Source organism: Nerophis ophidion, linkage group LG20 (assembly GCF_033978795.1).
Source record: "Nerophis ophidion isolate RoL-2023_Sa linkage group LG20, RoL_Noph_v1.0, whole genome shotgun sequence".
Classification (NCBI taxonomy): domain Eukaryota; kingdom Metazoa; phylum Chordata; class Actinopteri; order Syngnathiformes; family Syngnathidae; genus Nerophis; species Nerophis ophidion.
Genome location: NC_084630.1, coordinates 5,896,363 through 5,912,622, shown reverse-complemented (window position 1 = coordinate 5,912,622; position 16,260 = coordinate 5,896,363). Strand labels below are relative to the sequence as shown.

General features: G+C 39.1%; 11 non-coding genes and 1 pseudogene across 11 annotated transcripts; all 12 read right to left on the bottom strand.

The window, feature by feature from the left end:
* Positions 1–425: 425 nt before the first annotated feature.
* Positions 426–539, bottom strand: LOC133539370 (U5 spliceosomal RNA). The gene has a single exon (XR_009803325.1). It is a non-coding gene; the product is annotated as a U5 spliceosomal RNA (small nuclear RNA).
* A 633-nt stretch (positions 540–1,172) lies between these two features.
* On the bottom strand, positions 1,173–1,286 carry LOC133539374 (U5 spliceosomal RNA). Its single transcript, XR_009803329.1, has one exon. It is a non-coding gene; the product is annotated as a U5 spliceosomal RNA (small nuclear RNA).
* Positions 1,287–1,697: 411 nt separating this feature from the next.
* LOC133539259 (small nucleolar RNA U3) lies at positions 1,698–1,912 on the bottom strand. The gene has a single exon (XR_009803228.1). It is a non-coding gene; the product is annotated as a small nucleolar RNA U3 (small nucleolar RNA).
* A 603-nt stretch (positions 1,913–2,515) lies between these two features.
* On the bottom strand, positions 2,516–2,629 carry LOC133539356 (U5 spliceosomal RNA). Its single transcript, XR_009803313.1, has one exon. It is a non-coding gene; the product is annotated as a U5 spliceosomal RNA (small nuclear RNA).
* Positions 2,630–3,049: 420 nt separating this feature from the next.
* LOC133539282 (small nucleolar RNA U3) lies at positions 3,050–3,264 on the bottom strand. The gene has a single exon (XR_009803248.1). It is a non-coding gene; the product is annotated as a small nucleolar RNA U3 (small nucleolar RNA).
* Positions 3,265–3,867: 603 nt separating this feature from the next.
* On the bottom strand, positions 3,868–3,981 carry LOC133539334 (U5 spliceosomal RNA). Its single transcript, XR_009803293.1, has one exon. It is a non-coding gene; the product is annotated as a U5 spliceosomal RNA (small nuclear RNA).
* A 608-nt stretch (positions 3,982–4,589) lies between these two features.
* LOC133539320 (U5 spliceosomal RNA) lies at positions 4,590–4,703 on the bottom strand. The gene has a single exon (XR_009803279.1). It is a non-coding gene; the product is annotated as a U5 spliceosomal RNA (small nuclear RNA).
* A 422-nt stretch (positions 4,704–5,125) lies between these two features.
* On the bottom strand, positions 5,126–5,340 carry LOC133539291 (small nucleolar RNA U3). Its single transcript, XR_009803257.1, has one exon. It is a non-coding gene; the product is annotated as a small nucleolar RNA U3 (small nucleolar RNA).
* Positions 5,341–5,943: 603 nt separating this feature from the next.
* Positions 5,944–6,057, bottom strand: LOC133539359 (U5 spliceosomal RNA). The gene has a single exon (XR_009803316.1). It is a non-coding gene; the product is annotated as a U5 spliceosomal RNA (small nuclear RNA).
* A 420-nt stretch (positions 6,058–6,477) lies between these two features.
* On the bottom strand, positions 6,478–6,679 carry LOC133539293 (small nucleolar RNA U3; annotated as a pseudogene).
* A 610-nt stretch (positions 6,680–7,289) lies between these two features.
* On the bottom strand, positions 7,290–7,401 carry LOC133539394 (U5 spliceosomal RNA). Its single transcript, XR_009803348.1, has one exon. It is a non-coding gene; the product is annotated as a U5 spliceosomal RNA (small nuclear RNA).
* A 6,469-nt stretch (positions 7,402–13,870) lies between these two features.
* On the bottom strand, positions 13,871–13,984 carry LOC133539314 (U5 spliceosomal RNA). The gene has a single exon (XR_009803273.1). It is a non-coding gene; the product is annotated as a U5 spliceosomal RNA (small nuclear RNA).
* Positions 13,985–16,260: the final 2,276 nt, after the last annotated feature.

Genomic DNA, 16,260 nt, shown 5'->3' with positions numbered 1-16,260 from the left:
AAGCTCTAGAGGCACCCGTACTAAAAAAAAAAAAAACTCGGAATAAGACTGTTGTAAATTGTGTTGCTGGGTTACTATGACGTTGCACAGCAGGTACATTATTTATGTATTTGTACAAATATTTTTAAATCTTGCATCATGTAAAATTGTCCACGGTGGGACAGCTGATCAGCGTGTACTGCTGACTTTGTAGAGCACGTGCATTCGCGACAGCGAGCACAGCTTTGCGATACTGAATTTGCATATTTCATAGGGATTAACACAACATCACTGTGAAATATTACCCAGTACAGTAAACTCTGTTCAAATCTTATTCGGTTAGTTTCGTGAGTATTCAGGGTCCTCTGTTCGAATGGACGGATCCCGTTGGTTCCTATGATGACGTCACCTGGCCTATGGATGTATTGTTTTGAACACTGATAAAGAGCCCCGCTCACGCAAAGCATCAAAAAATTGAGTTATTCTCATGTTGCTCCTCCCCATGGAAATCTTTAGTAAAAGGCGAAAGATTTAAGCGATTTGAAGAGAAACAAGAGAGATCTACAGGATGAATGTAAATTTGGCCGACCCCATTCCCGGCCACACCGAGGTAACACACGGTTTCAAGGTGACACTTTAGTTAACCAACAACTGAAGGAATCCAGTCACATTCACAGGCAATGCTGCAGAACCTTACAAAAGTCCACAGAGTTTCATCAAGTATCATCTCCATTCATCCATTTTCTACCGCTTTGTCCCTTTCGGGGGCGCGGGGGGTGCTGGAACCTATCTCAGCTGCATTCGGGCGGGAGGCGGCGTACACCCTGGACAAGTTGCGACCTCATCACAGGGCCAACACTGATAAACAGACAACAATCACACTCACATTCACACATTAGGGACAATTTAGAGTTGCCAATCAACCTATTCACAGGTTTATGTCTTTGGAGGTGGGAGGAAACTGGAGTACCCGGAGGGAATCGAGAGGATTGTAACAAGTTCAAAAAGAAACGCACTGGTCAATTGACCAGTGACCTGAATAGTGGCAGGGAAATTCAAAGACTTTATTCAGACCAGATCCATCCATTACCGCATGTTTGTCACTGGCTGTAACCTTGGAGTTGTTGCAAAAATACACCAAGCATTGCAATAGTCAGCTTCTGTTCATTGTTTTTGCTTTACACAAGAGAGACAAGCCCTGCTTCAGAGGGCATTAAAAATGGTAGTTACACTCTTATGGTTTCTATCCACGGAAATCTTTAGTAAAAGGCGAAAGATTTATGCGATCTGGAGAGAAACAAGAGTGAACTACAGGTTGAATGTAAATTTGGCCGACCCCACACCGAGGTAACACACGGTTTCAAGGTGACACTTTAGTTAACCAACAACTGAAGGAATCCAGTCACATTCACAGGCAATGCTGCAGAACCTTGCAAATGTCCACAGAGTTTCGTCAAGTATCATCTCGCTTTAGTTTATTAGGCACAACAGGTTCTGGTACTAAGCCAAATACAAGACGCATCAGTTTAATTAGTTTTTCTTCTATTTCCAAATTTACAAGTTACGGGTGTTTAAGTGCCATGCGGATGTACGATTTGTTGCCACTGTTCATTGGAAAGCTCATCTCCTCACATTCAACAGAGAATGTTTTAACCACTGAGTAACATTTTAGCAATTAGCCCCACATCTTTGGAGACTTTGTTATTAAGATGTAGGTAACCACTCTGACCATATTCCTTCCATCAAAGCCTCATTAAGAAGCAAAGAACAATCATCAATGACAAAGAAGACATGACAGAATCATTAGTCTATGTCAGCTTCATGTTCAGGAAGAAACATCTAATCTCATCATCATGGTTAGCAGCACCTTACACTTTGGAAACACATTTCTCAAGACATGTTCTTTAGAAATGATCCCTGAAAGTATAGTCTTGACATTCTCACAATTGCTGAGAGAAGATCATCTGCAAGACTACTTTTTTCACTCACAGGGTGCATTTTGTTGATGTACAAAACATTATGGTTTCAAATTTTTAAAAACCAAGACTGTTGAAATGCATTGACTTTCCCTCGATGAAATCAAGAGGAATGTCCCTCCATCCATCCATTTCTTACGGCTTTGTCCCTTTTGGGGTCGCGGGGGGTGCTGGAGCCTATCTCAGCTGCATTCGGCCAGAAGGCGATGTACAGCCTGGCCAAGTCGCCAGCTCATCACAGGGCCAACACAGATAGACAGACGAGATTCACACTCACATTCATTTATAACGGACAATTTAGTGTTGCCAATTAACCTATCCCCAGGTGCATGTCTTTGGAAGTGGAATGAAGAGGATTGTAACAATTTCTAAAAAAAAACGCACTGGTCAATTGACCAGGGACCTGAAAATTGGCAGCAAACTTCAAAGTTTTGAATCAGACCAGAACCATAGATCTGCATGTTTGCCACTGCCTGTAATTTTTTGGTAATATTGCAAACATACACTATTTATTGCAAGATTCCATTATGTTCATTGTTATTGTTTTAACAAGAGAGAGAAGCCCTGCTTCAGAGGGCATTTAAAAATTGTAATTGTACTCTTGTTGTTTCTCCCCACGGAAATCTTTAGTAAAAGGCGAAAGATTTATGCAATTAGAAGAGAAACAAGAGTGATCTACAGGCTGAATGTACTTTGGCCGACGCCATTCCCGGCCACACCGAGGTAACACACGGTTTCAAGGTGACACTTTAGTTAACCAACAACTGAAGGAATCCAGTCACATTCACAGGCAATGCTGCAGAACCTTACAAATGTCCACAGAGTTTCATCAAGTATCATCTCGCTTTAGTTTAATGGGCACAACAGGTTCTGGTACTAAGCCAAATACAAGACGCATCAGTTTAATTAGTTTTTCTTCTATTTCCAAATTTACAAGTTACGGGTGTTTAAGTGCCATGCGGTTGTACGATTTGTTGCCACTGTTCATTGGAAAGCTCATCTCCTCGCATTCAACAGAGAATGTTTTAACCACTGAGTAACATTTTAGCAATTAGACCCGCTTCTTTGGGGACTTTGTTATTAAGATGTAGGTAACCACTCTGACCATATTCCTTCCATCAAAGCCTCATTAAGAAGCAAAGAACAATCATCAATGACAAAAAAGACATAACAGAATCATTAGTCTATGTCAGCTTCATGTTCAGGAAGAAACATCTAATCTCATCATCATGGTTAGCAAGACCTTACACTTTGGAACCACATTTCTCAAGACAAGTCCTTTAGAAATGATCCCTGAAAGTATAGTCTTGACAGTCTCACAATTGCTGAGAGAAGATCATCTGCAAGACTACTTTTTTCACTCACAGGATGCATTTTGTTTATGTACAAAACATTATGGTTTCACATTTTTAAAAACCAAGACAGTTGAAATACATTGACTTTCCCTCGATGAAATCAAGAGGATTGTCCCTCCATCCATCCATTTTTTACCGCTTTTTCCCTTTTGGGGTCGCGGGGGGTGCTGGAACCTATCTCAGCTGCATTCGGCCAGAAGGCGATGTACAGCCTGGCCAAGTCGCCAGCTCATCACAGGGCCAACACAGATAGAAAGACAAGATTCACACTCACATTCATTTATAACGGACAATTTAGTGTTGCCAATTAACCTATCCCCAGGTGCATGTCTTTGGAAGTGGAATGAAGAGGATTGTAACAATTTCTAAAAAAAACGCACTGGTCAATTGACCAGGGACCTGAATATTGGCAGCGAAATTCAAAGTTTTGAATCAGACCAGAACCATACATTACTGCATGTTTGCAACTGCCTGTAACTTTTGGTATCATTGCAAACATACACTAACTATTGCAAGATTCAATTATGTTCATTGTTATTGTTTTAACAAGAGAGAGAAGCCCTGCTTCAGAGGACTTTTAAAAATTGTAATTGTACTCTTGTTGTTTCTCCACACGGAAATCTTTAGTAAAAGGCGAAAGATTTATGCGATTTGAAGAGAAACAAGAGTGATATACAGGCTGAATGTACTTTGGCCGACCCCATTCCCGGCCACACCGAGGTAACACACGGTTTCAAGGTGACACTTTAGTTAACCAACAACTGAAGGAATCCAGTCACATTCACAGGCAATGCTGCAGAACCTTACAAAAGTCCACAGAGTTTCGTCAACTATCCTCTCCATTCATCCATTTTCTACAGCTTTGTCCCTTTCGAGGGCGCGGGGGGTGCTGGAACCTATCTCAGCTGCATTCGGGCGGGAGGCGGCGTACACCCTGGACAAGTCGCGGCCTCATCACAGGGCCAACACAGATAAACAGACAAGATTCACACTCACATTCATTTATAACGGACAATTTAGTGTTGCCAATTAACCTATCCCCAGGTGCATGTCTTCGGAAGTGGAATGAAGAGAATTGTAACAATTTCTAAAAAAAGCACACTGGTCAATTGACCAGGGACCTGAATATTGGCAGCAAAATTCAAAGTTCTGAATCAGACCAGAACCATACATTACTGCATGTTTACCACTGCCTGTAATTTTTGGTATCATTGCAAACATACACTATTCATTGCAAGATTCCATTATGTTCATTATTATTGTTTTAACAAGAGAAAGAAGCCCTGCTTCAGAGGGCTTTTAAAAATTGTAATTTTACTCTTGTTGTTTCTCCCCACGGAAATCTTTAGTAAAAGGCGAAAGATTTATGCGATCTGAAGAGAAACAAGAGTGATCTACAGGTTGAATGTAAATTTGGCCGACCCCATTCCCGGCCACAACGAGGTAACACACGGTTTTTAAGGTGACACTTTAGTTAAACAACAACTGAAGGAATCCAGTCACATTCACAGGCAATGCTGCAGAACCTTACAAAAGTCCACAGAGTTTCGTCAAGTATCATCTCGCTTTAGTTTTTTGGGCACAACGGGTTCTGGTATTAAGCCGAATATAAGACGCATCAGTTTAATTAGTTTTTCTTTTATTTCCTAATTTAAAAGTTACGGGTGTTTAAGTGCCATGTGGATGTACGATTTGTTGCCACTGTTCATTGGAAAGCTCATCTCCTCGCATTCAACAGAGAATGTTTTAACCACTGAGTAACATTTTAGCAATTGGCCCCACATCTTTGGAGACTTTGTTATTAAGATGTAGGTAACCACTCTGACCATATTCCTACCATCAAAGCCTCGTTAAGAAGCAAAGAACAATCATCAATGACAAAAAAGACATGACAGAATCATTAGTCTATGTCAGCTTCATGTTCAGGAAGAAACATCTAATCTCATCATCATGGTTAGCAGGACTTTACACTTTGGAAACACATTTCTCAAGACAAGTTCTTTAGAAATGATCCCTGAAAGTATGGTCTTGACATTCTCACAATTGCTGAGAGAACATCATCTGCAAGACTACTTTTTTCACTCACAGGGTGCATTTTGTTGATGTACAACACATTATGGTTTCAAATTTTTTAAAACCAAGACAGTTGAAATACATTGACTTTCTCTCGAAGAAATCAAGAGGATTGTCCCTCCATCCATCCATTTTTTACCGCTTTGTCCCTTTTGGGGTCGCGGGGGGTGCTGGAGCCTATCTCAGCTGCATTCGGCCAGAAGGCGATGTACAGCCTGGCCAAGTCGCCAGCTCATCACAGGGCCAACACAGATAGACAGACAAGATTCACACTCACATTCATTTATAACGGACAATTTAGTGTTGCCAATTAACCTATCCCCAGGTGCATGTCTTTGGAAGTGGAATGAAGAAGATTGTAACAGTTTCTAAAAAAAAAGCACTGGTCAATTGACCAGGGACCTGAATATTGGCAGCGAAATTCAAAGTTTTGAATCAGACCAGAACCATACATTACTGCATGTTTGCAACTGGCTGTAATTTTTGGTATCATTGTTAACATGCACTAACTATTGCAAGATTCGATTAATTTGATTGTTATTGTTTTGACAAGAGAGAGAAGCCCTGCTTCAGAGGGCATTTAAAAATTGTAATTGTACTCTTGTTGTTTCTCCCCACGGAAATCTTTAGCAAAAGGCGAAAGATTTATGTGATTTGAAGAGAAACAAGAGTGATCTACAGGTTCAATGTACTTTGGCTGAGCCAATTCCCGGCCACACCGAGGTAACACACGGTTTCAAGGTGACACTTTAGTTAACCAACAACTGAAGGAATCCAGTCACATTCACAGGCAATGCTGCAGAACCTTACAAAAGTCCACAGAGTTTCGTCAACTATCATCTCGCTTTAGTTTAATGGGCACAACAGGTTCTGGTACTAAGCCAAATACAAGACGCATCAGTTTAATTAGTTTTTCTTCTATTTCCAAATTTACAAGTTACGGGTGTTTAAGTGCCATGCGGTTGTACGATTTGTTGCCACTGTTCATTGGAAAGCTCATCTCCTCGCATTCAACAGAGAATGTTTTAACCACTGAGTAACATTTTAGCAATTGGCCCCACATCTTTGGAGACTTTGTTATTAAGATGTAGGTAACCACTCTGACCATATTCGTTCCATCAAAGCAAAGAACAATCATCAATGACAAAGAAGACATGACAGAATCATTAGTCTATGTCAGCTTCATGTTCAGGAAGAAACATCTAATCTCATCATCATGGTTAGCAAGACCTTACACTTTGGAAACACATTTCTCAAGACAAGTTCTTTAGAAATGATCCCTGAAAGTATAGTCTTGACATTCTCACAATTGCTGAGAGGAAATCATCTGCAAGACTACTTTTTTCACTCACAGGGTGCATTTTGTTGATGTACAACACATTATGGTTTCAAATTTTTAAAAACCAAGACAGATGAAATACATTGACTTTCCCTCGATGAAATCAAAAGGATTGTCCCTCCATCCATCCATTTTTTACCACTTTGTCCCTTTTGGGGTCGCGGGGGGTGCTGGAGCCTATCTCAGCTGCATTCGGCCAGAAGGCGATGTACAGCCTGGCCAAGTCGCCAGCTCATCACAGGACCAACACAGATAGACAGACAAGGTTCACACTCACATTCATTTATAACGGACAATTTAGTGTTGCCAATTAACCTATCCCCAGGTGCATGTCTTTGGAAGTGGAATATAGAGGATTGTAACAATTTCTAAAAACAAACGCAGTGGTCAATTGACCAGGGACCTGAATATTGGCAGCGAAATTCAAAGTTCCGAGTCAGACCAGAACTATACATTACTGAATGTTTACAGCTGGCTGTAATTTTTGGTATCATTGCAAACATACACTAACTATTGCAAGATTCGATTATGTTCTTTCTAATTGATATTGTTTTAACAAGAGATAGAAGCCCTGCTTCAGAGGGCATTTAAAAATTGTAATTGAACTCTTGTTTTCTCCCCACGGAAATCTTTAATAAAAGGCGAAAGATTTATACGATCTGAAGAGAAACAACAGTGATATACAGGTGAATGTAAATTTGGCCGACCCCATTCCCGGCCACACCGAGGTAACACACGGTTTCAAGGTGACACTTTAGTTAACCAACAACTGAAGGAATCCAGTCACATTCACAGGCAATGCTGCAGAACCTTGCAAAAGTCCACAGAGTTTCGTCAAGTATCATCTCGCTTTAGATTAATGGGCACAACAGGTTCTGGTTCTAAGCCAAATACAATACGCATTAGTTTAATTAGTTTTTCTTCTATTTCCAAATTTACAAGTTACAGGTAAATTTGTGTTGCCAATTAACCTATCCCCAGGTGCATGTCTTTGGAAGTGGAATGAAGAGGATTGTAACACTTTCTAAAAGAAAGGCACTGGTCAATTGACCAGGGACTTGAATATTGGCAGGTAAATTCAAAGTTTTGAATCAGACCGGATCCATCCATTACTGCATGTGTCAGGTTCAAACATTGTTGACATCTATTAAACAAGACAAAAAGGCAAGGAATCAAACAGAGACAGACTTCAATTTGGACTCAGATCATGAGGAGAGACATGGCTTCTGTACATTATCCATCCATCCATCCATCTTCTTCCGCTTATCCGAGGTCGGGTCGCGGGGGTAACAGCCTAAGCAGGGAAACCCTGACTTCCCTTTCCCCAGCCACTTCGTCTAGCTCTTCCCGGGGGATCCCGAGGCGTTCCCAGGCCGGCCGAGAGACATAGTCTTCCCAACGTGTCCTGGGTCTTCCCCGTGGCCTCCTACCGGTTGGACGTGCCCTAAACACCTCCGTAGGGAGGCGTTCGGGTGGCATCCTGACCAGATGCCCGAACAACCTCATCTGGCTCCTCTCCATGTGGAGGAGCAGCGGCTTTACTTTGAGTTCCTCCCGGATGGCAGAGCTTCTCACCCTATCTCTAAGGGAGAGCCCCGCCACACGGCGGGAAACCCATTTCGGCCGCTTGTACCCGTGATCTTATCCTTTCGGTCATGACCCAAAGCTCATGACCATAGGTGAGGATGGGAACGTAGATCGACCGGAACGTAGATCGACCGGTAAATTACACCTTGCACAGTTCCTGCACCAAGCTCTGACGAAAAGGTTTTTGTCTCCTCTTTTATTTAGGTTTTCAATGTTTACGCAACAACACATGTCAAAACAGGAATGGGGAGCATACACACAGTCACTGTTTTCGGTCACATTGAAGACAAAAGAAGATGATAATTCGGGCCCGGGCTCGTCCTGGTTTCAGCTTCGGCAGGTCTTTGAGGACAAAAGAAAACCCTTCTCGTCGCATTCCAACGTACACAGCGGAATGTTCCAAGACCTTGCTTGGTCGAAGAAGTACAGCTCTAGAGTACTCAGTGGAATCAAAGAGAGCTGAAAGTTTTTTGATAATTTACAAACAATTTACACAATTGTTCTTACATTTCCCTCCTGTTTATCGAATAACTTCCCCAGATTCTTCTCATCCCCAATAACTTCTACTTGCGATTTTCAGTTAATGGTTCATTTCCCTAGGGCCAAGTTATCTTTACACTCAGAGTTCAACATCAATTTTTCTCTCATTGTTACTCGGGTCTGGAAACAGATCAGGTACACCATCTAGGTAGGTATCCCCATCATCAGATTCATCTTCCTTATCGTCCACCAGGAGGTGCATCTGAACAGCTTTATCATCTGCTGGGCTAATCACTGTCGTAATCAGACGGTTAAGCAGAGAACGTAGACAGGGAATACAACAACATCCACACAACGTCAGTATTGCTACAAACACGGCCATAGATATGACATCAAAGACTTGTATTTGCCGAACACGTTCATCCACCCATCCCACATAGATGTATCTATTCCTGAGTGCTCTTTAATTTTACCGTTGAGGGTGCGAAGGCCTTCCAGTGCTTTGGTCAGCCTACCTTCCGCATCAGTGTTGTTTGGTATGAACGTGCAACACTGTTCATCAAATATTGTGCACACACCCCCTCTTTCCGCTAATAACATGTCCAGCACTTTACGGTTTTGAAAGGCCATAAGGGAGGTGGCGGCGAGTTGATCAGCGACGGCTTCAAGTCCGGCCTGTGTCCAATTTTCTAATCTCTGTACGTTGTAGTGGACATAGTTTATTCTGTCAACATTCTTGTTAATCGTACACCACCAGTAGACGGATGATTCAAATTCAGCTACAACTTAATTTACCAATTTATAATCATCGGATACACTTCTTTGGACACCCATTGCATCGATCAAGTTAGATCTACAACACTTTGCCAGTTTACATCATGTCTAGTTATTTTCCAATGATCATATATCCAATGATCATATATCATCTCGCTTTAGTTTAATGGGCACAAGGGGTTCTGGAACTAACCCAAATACAATACGCATCAGTTTAATTAGTTTTTCTTCTATTTCCAAATTTACAAGTTACAGGTGTTTAAGTGCCATGCGGTTGTACGATTTGTTGCCACTGTTCACTGGAAGACTCGTCTCCTCACATCCAACGGAGAATGAACGCAACATGGACTACCGTAGGAGTGCCCACACAACACAGGGCGCGCTAAATCCCCACTTAGATCAACATATTTTATTATATTTTATATTTTTCAGTGCAAATATTGAGATATCTAAAATTTGAAGTTCTCTGGTGCTCCAACATAGTCGTGTAATTTTCCTTTTCTCCGGTCAACTCATTTTAGTTCTTGAATGCTGATGTTTGTTTCATCCACTTGGGCAAATAGATATTTATCCCTGCCCCTCTCCCCTCACTCATGCGGCACCCCTTAGAAATTGCCTGTCCATATCGCAAACTGACACTGCCTGGGTTAGGTCCACTTTCAACTTTTCCAAATAACTTATAATCAAAACAAATATTGCAAGTAAATTGAGCACTATTCTCTGGATAATCCAATCAAGACATATATATATATATATATATATATATATATATATATATATACATATATATATATATATATATTTATATAGTGTTTATCAATTATGCAGAACAGAGTTCCTCTACACTTTAGTGCAGGTATTTTTTTATATACTTAATTTTACAAACATGATCTTTAAAATGTGATGGCCAGCAGTTTATCTCCACACTAACATGGAATTCCGTTCAGCAAGATTCACATTATTGAGCCAAAGTTTTAAGAGTTCAGCTTTTGAAACAATTTTATTTTAGTTTTAATTGGACACTTGGGACATTTTAGTTGTTTGATTGCACAGGTTTGATCTTCAATTGGTCTTCTTTTTCATCGAACAGTTGCTTTGATAACTAAGAAGGTAACATCAGCACTAACTGCTCAGCATCTGGCAGTGTCTTTATTAGATTAGATTAGATTAGATTAGATAGTACTTTATTCATTCCGTCAGGAGAGTTCCTTCAGGAAAATTACAATTTTCAGCACAATCCCATTCAAGATCAGACCAACATTACAGGGAGACAGAACAGGATCGCTGACGGGTCTGCCGGCTTCCAGCGCCCCTTACAAAAAAAGATGAAATACAGGTAAACAAGGGGGGGGGGGGGGAATAGAAGATTAAAATGAAATAAAAAAATCGGTCTTAGCCTGGGCCTTGGAGAGGGGGGGTGCAGACTGAGATTGAGATTGAGATATTAAGATAAGGAGGAGAAAAGCAGCTGCAATCCAGGACGGAAGAAGAGGTAATATTACTATTATACATCCAAATTAAAAGGACAAGAATCCAATTTAACACGATTGTGGTTCTTGTGATTAAAAAAAAAAAACAGTGTGACTGCTGAACAAATTTTATTGAAGGATGTAAACATTTATTTGCAGCTATTGTGTTTCCACACATTCTCGTCCTATTTATAGAATTATGGGACTTAATTAAAGGTTGTTTTTTTGGATAGTTGTAATTTTTGGTTTTTGAAATAAAATGAAATATCCACAGTTTTGTTTTATTAGAATTATTTGCTTCAATGCTGCAGAACGCACTTTATATGGGGAACAGTCCCACCGTGTGGCTAATTTAAGAACTGCAGGTTTGAAATCTACACCGAACAACAATATTGGATACACTTTCTAATGTGGTCTAGTCTATACGCCTCGCAAAGATAATAATGCTGCATTTTGAGCGACATTATTATAGAGCAACTGTATTTTTTTTACACTTAAATTAATCGTAATAGTGGCAACGTCTTAAAAGGTATGCAGTTTTTATTATTTTAAAGGAATAACACTGCGACTTAAAATATTAATCTTGTTAATAATAATAATACTAACCCATTTAATGTATATGTTTTGTATTGTTCACAATAATTTATAAAATCACGCCAATATTCTAAAAAATAGTTAACACCCACTAAAATTATATTTAAACCACAAACTAAATTAGGTTTGAAAAATTATAATTTTCTCAAAATACATTTTTTATTTGCTTGCCCTTAACATTTAAACAGATTTTTAAATATTATATTTATGTCATATTGGAATACAGTATGCATACAAGTTAAACGCTGACGCTTTACCGTGATTTGATAAACGTGGACCCCGACTTAAAAAAGTTGAAAAATGTATTCGAATCTTACAATTTACTGGTCGATTATACGGAATATGTATTGTACTGTGCAATCTACTAATACAAGTTTCAATCAATCAATCAAAAAAAATATATTTAAAGTCCTGCACGTTGGAACTACTGGCGTTGTCACGCCAAATATCTTCCCCCCTACAAAAACTTCCCCCCATTTACCTCCGGGGTCATTATTAATACAGACATTTTGTTAACGCTATATTATAAAAATATATCGTTATGTTATAAAAAATATAACGCTATATTATAAAAAATACAGACGTTTTTTAACGATATATTATAAAAAATAAAAATAAATATTCACGTATTTACTGCCGGGGTCACGTTTCCTCTTACGTCCTCACATAGCTTGTGTTTGTAAATTGTTTTTTTAATTTATTTTTTATAATACAGCGTTAACAAAACGTCTGTATTTTTATAATATAGCGTTATATTTTTTATAATATAGCTTTAACAAAACGTCTGTATTAATCATGACCCCAGAAGTAAATGGGGGGGGGGAGGTTTTTTGTAAGGGGGAAGAAATTTGGCGTGACACCGTGTTCTGTGACTTTATATTTATTTTGTTTTATTTATTTATTTATTTCGGCAATCTTCACATAAAACAAAGAACAACAACAACAACAAAAAAGGAAAACAAAAAAAACACTAATTTGAGCAACGATTGAGCCGAAAGGGTGTAGGTTGAAGCAACGCTTATATAAACCTACCCCATCACAACAAGAACAAGATTCAAAAATATATAAAATCTAAAACATGCTTCACTTATATTACTTTTTTTTAAGCAATATATAAGCAACATATATGTAGCACACGTCTCATATACACAGTTTAACATTTAAATCAAACATATACATTTGTACACTTTTATATATATATATATAAATATATATATATATTATATATACACAATTCATTTAAATTCCATATAAAGTGGTAATATATACATTCTAATATAACCTATATGTATAATTATGAAATCATAAATTGTATTCATATACATATTATATATTATTGTCTTTCAAAAAAATGTTTGCTCTTCTTTCTTATATTTACTAATGATAAATGATTTAAAAAGCTTTTTAAACTGGTTTATGTTGGTGCTGTGTTTTATTTCATCCTTTAAACAGTTCCATATTTTAACCCCTGCTATTGTTATACTCATTCGTTTCTGCGTTGTTCTACAATATTGGATCTTAAAAAGTAGTTCTCCTCTTAAATTAGAATTCCCTTCTCTCTGTAAAAATCTTCTCTGTTGGCAGTGAATCTTTACTTGCTTTATAAATCATTTGGGCAGTCTTGAGTTGGATGAGATCTGGTAGTTTTAAATCAAATGTTTTTTATAAATAATCCATTAGTGTGTTCTTGGGGTCCTGTGTTATGTATCAGTCTGATGGCCCTTTTTTGCATTATGAATAGTGGTTGGATGTTCGTCCTGTATGTATTTCCCCAAACTTCTAGACAGTAACTCAAATATGGTAAAACAAGTGTACAATAATAAGCTCTAGAGGCACCCGTATCAAAAAAAAAAAACTCGGATTACGACTGTCGTAAACTGTGTTGCTGGGTTACTATGACCTTGCACAGCAGGTACATTATTTATGTATTTGTACAAATATTTTTAAATCTTGCATCATGTAAAATTGTCCACGGTGGGACAGCTGATCAGCGTGTACTGCTGACTTTGTAGAGCACGTGCATTTGCGACAGCGAGCACCGTTTTGCGATACTGAATTTGCATATTTTTTAGGGATTAACACAACATTAATGTGACATATTACCCAATACAGTAAACTCTGTTCAAATCTTATTCGGTTAGATTCGTGAGTATTCGGTTCCTCTATGCGAATGGACGGAACCCTATGGATTCTGCGATGACGTCACCTAGTCTGAGGGTTGGATTATTATTAACAGTCTAAGAAAGCCCCGCTTGCGCAGGGCATCAAAAAATTGAGTTATACTCTTGTTGTTCCTCCCCACGGAAATCTTTAGTAAAAGGCGAAAGATTTATGCGATCTGAAGAGAAACAAGAGTGATCTACATTTGAAGAATTCTTTGGCTGATGCCATTCCCGGCCACACCAAGTTAACACACGGTCTAAAGGTGGCGCACTATTTTCCTAACAAACACCGATGTGATCCTTTCACATTCACAATCAACGCCGTGTCACCCTAAATCGCCACATTTTAGCCGCTTACCTTTAAACTCAATTTTACTATTTTGTGGGTTGGACGCAAAGGATTCTGGGAATTAGCCTACAGCCAATAGGCATCGGTTTATTTTGCTTTTCTTTAAAAATGTCAAAATAGACCAATTATAGCAGGGGTGTCAAACTCATTTTAGATAAGGGTCACATGGAGAAAAATCTACTCCCAAGTGGGCGGAACTGGTAAAATCACGGCACGATAACTTAAAAACAAAGACAACTTCAAATTGTTTTCTTTGTTTAAAAATAGAACAGGCACATTCTGAAAATGTGCAAATCATAATGTTGTTGTTTATTTATTTTTTTACACTTACATGTTGCGGTTAATAGTATTCTATCTTCATCCGTCATTATGTATACTTTTTTAAATACATCCATCCATCCATTTTCTACCGCTTATTCCCTTTCGGGGTCACGGGGGGCGCTGGCACCTATCTCAGCTACAATCGGGCGGAAGGCAGATTACACCCTGGACAAGTCGCCCCTCATCGCAGGGTCAACACAGATAGACAGACAACATTCACACACTAGGGCCAACTTAGTGTTGCCAATCAACCTATCCCCAGGTGCATGTCTTTGGAGGTGGGAGGAAGCCGCAGTACCCGGAGGGAACCCACGCATTCACGGGGAGAACATGCAAACTCCACACAGAAAGATCCCGAGCCTGGATTTGAACCCAGGACTGCAGGAACTTCGTATTGTGAGGCAGACGCACTAACCCCTCTGCCACCGTGAAGCCCTTTTTTAAATACATTTTGTGATAATGTTCTTCTCATTAGTGTTAATTTTCAATTTATCGCGATAAAAAATTACATCAAAATCAAATTACAGAATGTGGTTTGCTCATTTAACTCAACTGGTGCACTAACACCATTTGGTTGATTTTGTACATATGTTGCATCATCTACAAAGATACAAAGAATTGCTATTGCGACATCTAGTGGACACATTTAGAACAGCAGTTTCTTTCATTAAAAATTGCCTCATTTTTATATTTAGCAAACTCATCCATCCATTAGTCGTATGATTTGTTGTTAACAATATAATAAGCAGACATAATAAACCTGTGGGTTCGCCATCCGAAAAGATTCGACTCATATAGCTCTCTGTTTGAAATGATTTTGTTATGTAAAAATATAATCATTGATTGATTGATTGATTGATTGATTGAAACTTTTATTGGTATATTGTACAGTACAGTACATATTCCATACAATTGACCACTAAACGGTAACACCCGAATATTTTTTTCAACTTGTTTAAAGGCCTACTGAATCGAAATGTTCTATGTGTCATACTTGATCATTTCACAATATTGACAAATTTTTGCTGAAAGGATTTGGTAGAGAACATTGACAATAAAGTTCGCAACTTTTGGTGCTGATAAAAAAGCCTTGCCTTTACCGGAAGTCGCAGACGATGACGTCACAAGGGTGAGGGCTCCTCACGTCCTCACATTGTTTATAATGTGAGCCTCCAGCAGCAAGAGCTATTCGGACCGAGAAAATGACAATTTCCCCATTAATTTGAGCGAGGATGAAAGATTTGTGGATGATGATATTGATAGCGAAGGACTAGAAAAAAAAAAGTAAAAAAAAAAAAAAAAAAGGCGATTGCATTGGGACGGATTTAGATGTTTTTAGACACATTTACTAGGATAATTCTGGGGAATCCCTTATCTTTCTATTGTGTTGCTAGTGTTTTAGTGAGATTAAATAGTACCTGATAGTCGGAGGAGTGTGTCCACGGGTGTCTTGAGAAATCGACGTCAGCTGCATGAACGGTGCAAGCTCAGCTGATCTCCGGTAAGAGGCGACTCTTTACCACAATTTTCTCACCGAAACCTCCCGGTTGACAAGTGGTTGGGAACCACGTTCGCTTGACCGCTCTGATCCATAGTAAAGCTTCACCTCCGGGAATTTTGAACAAGGAATCACCGTGTGTTTGTGTGGCTAAAGGGTAAAGCTTCCCAACTACATCTTTCTTCTTTGATGTCTCCATTATTAATTGAACAAATTGCAAAAGATTCAGCAACACAGATGTCCAGAATACTGGTAGTATTGGGTCTCAGGAGGCCTTTAAGTCGGGGTCCACGTATGATCAAAT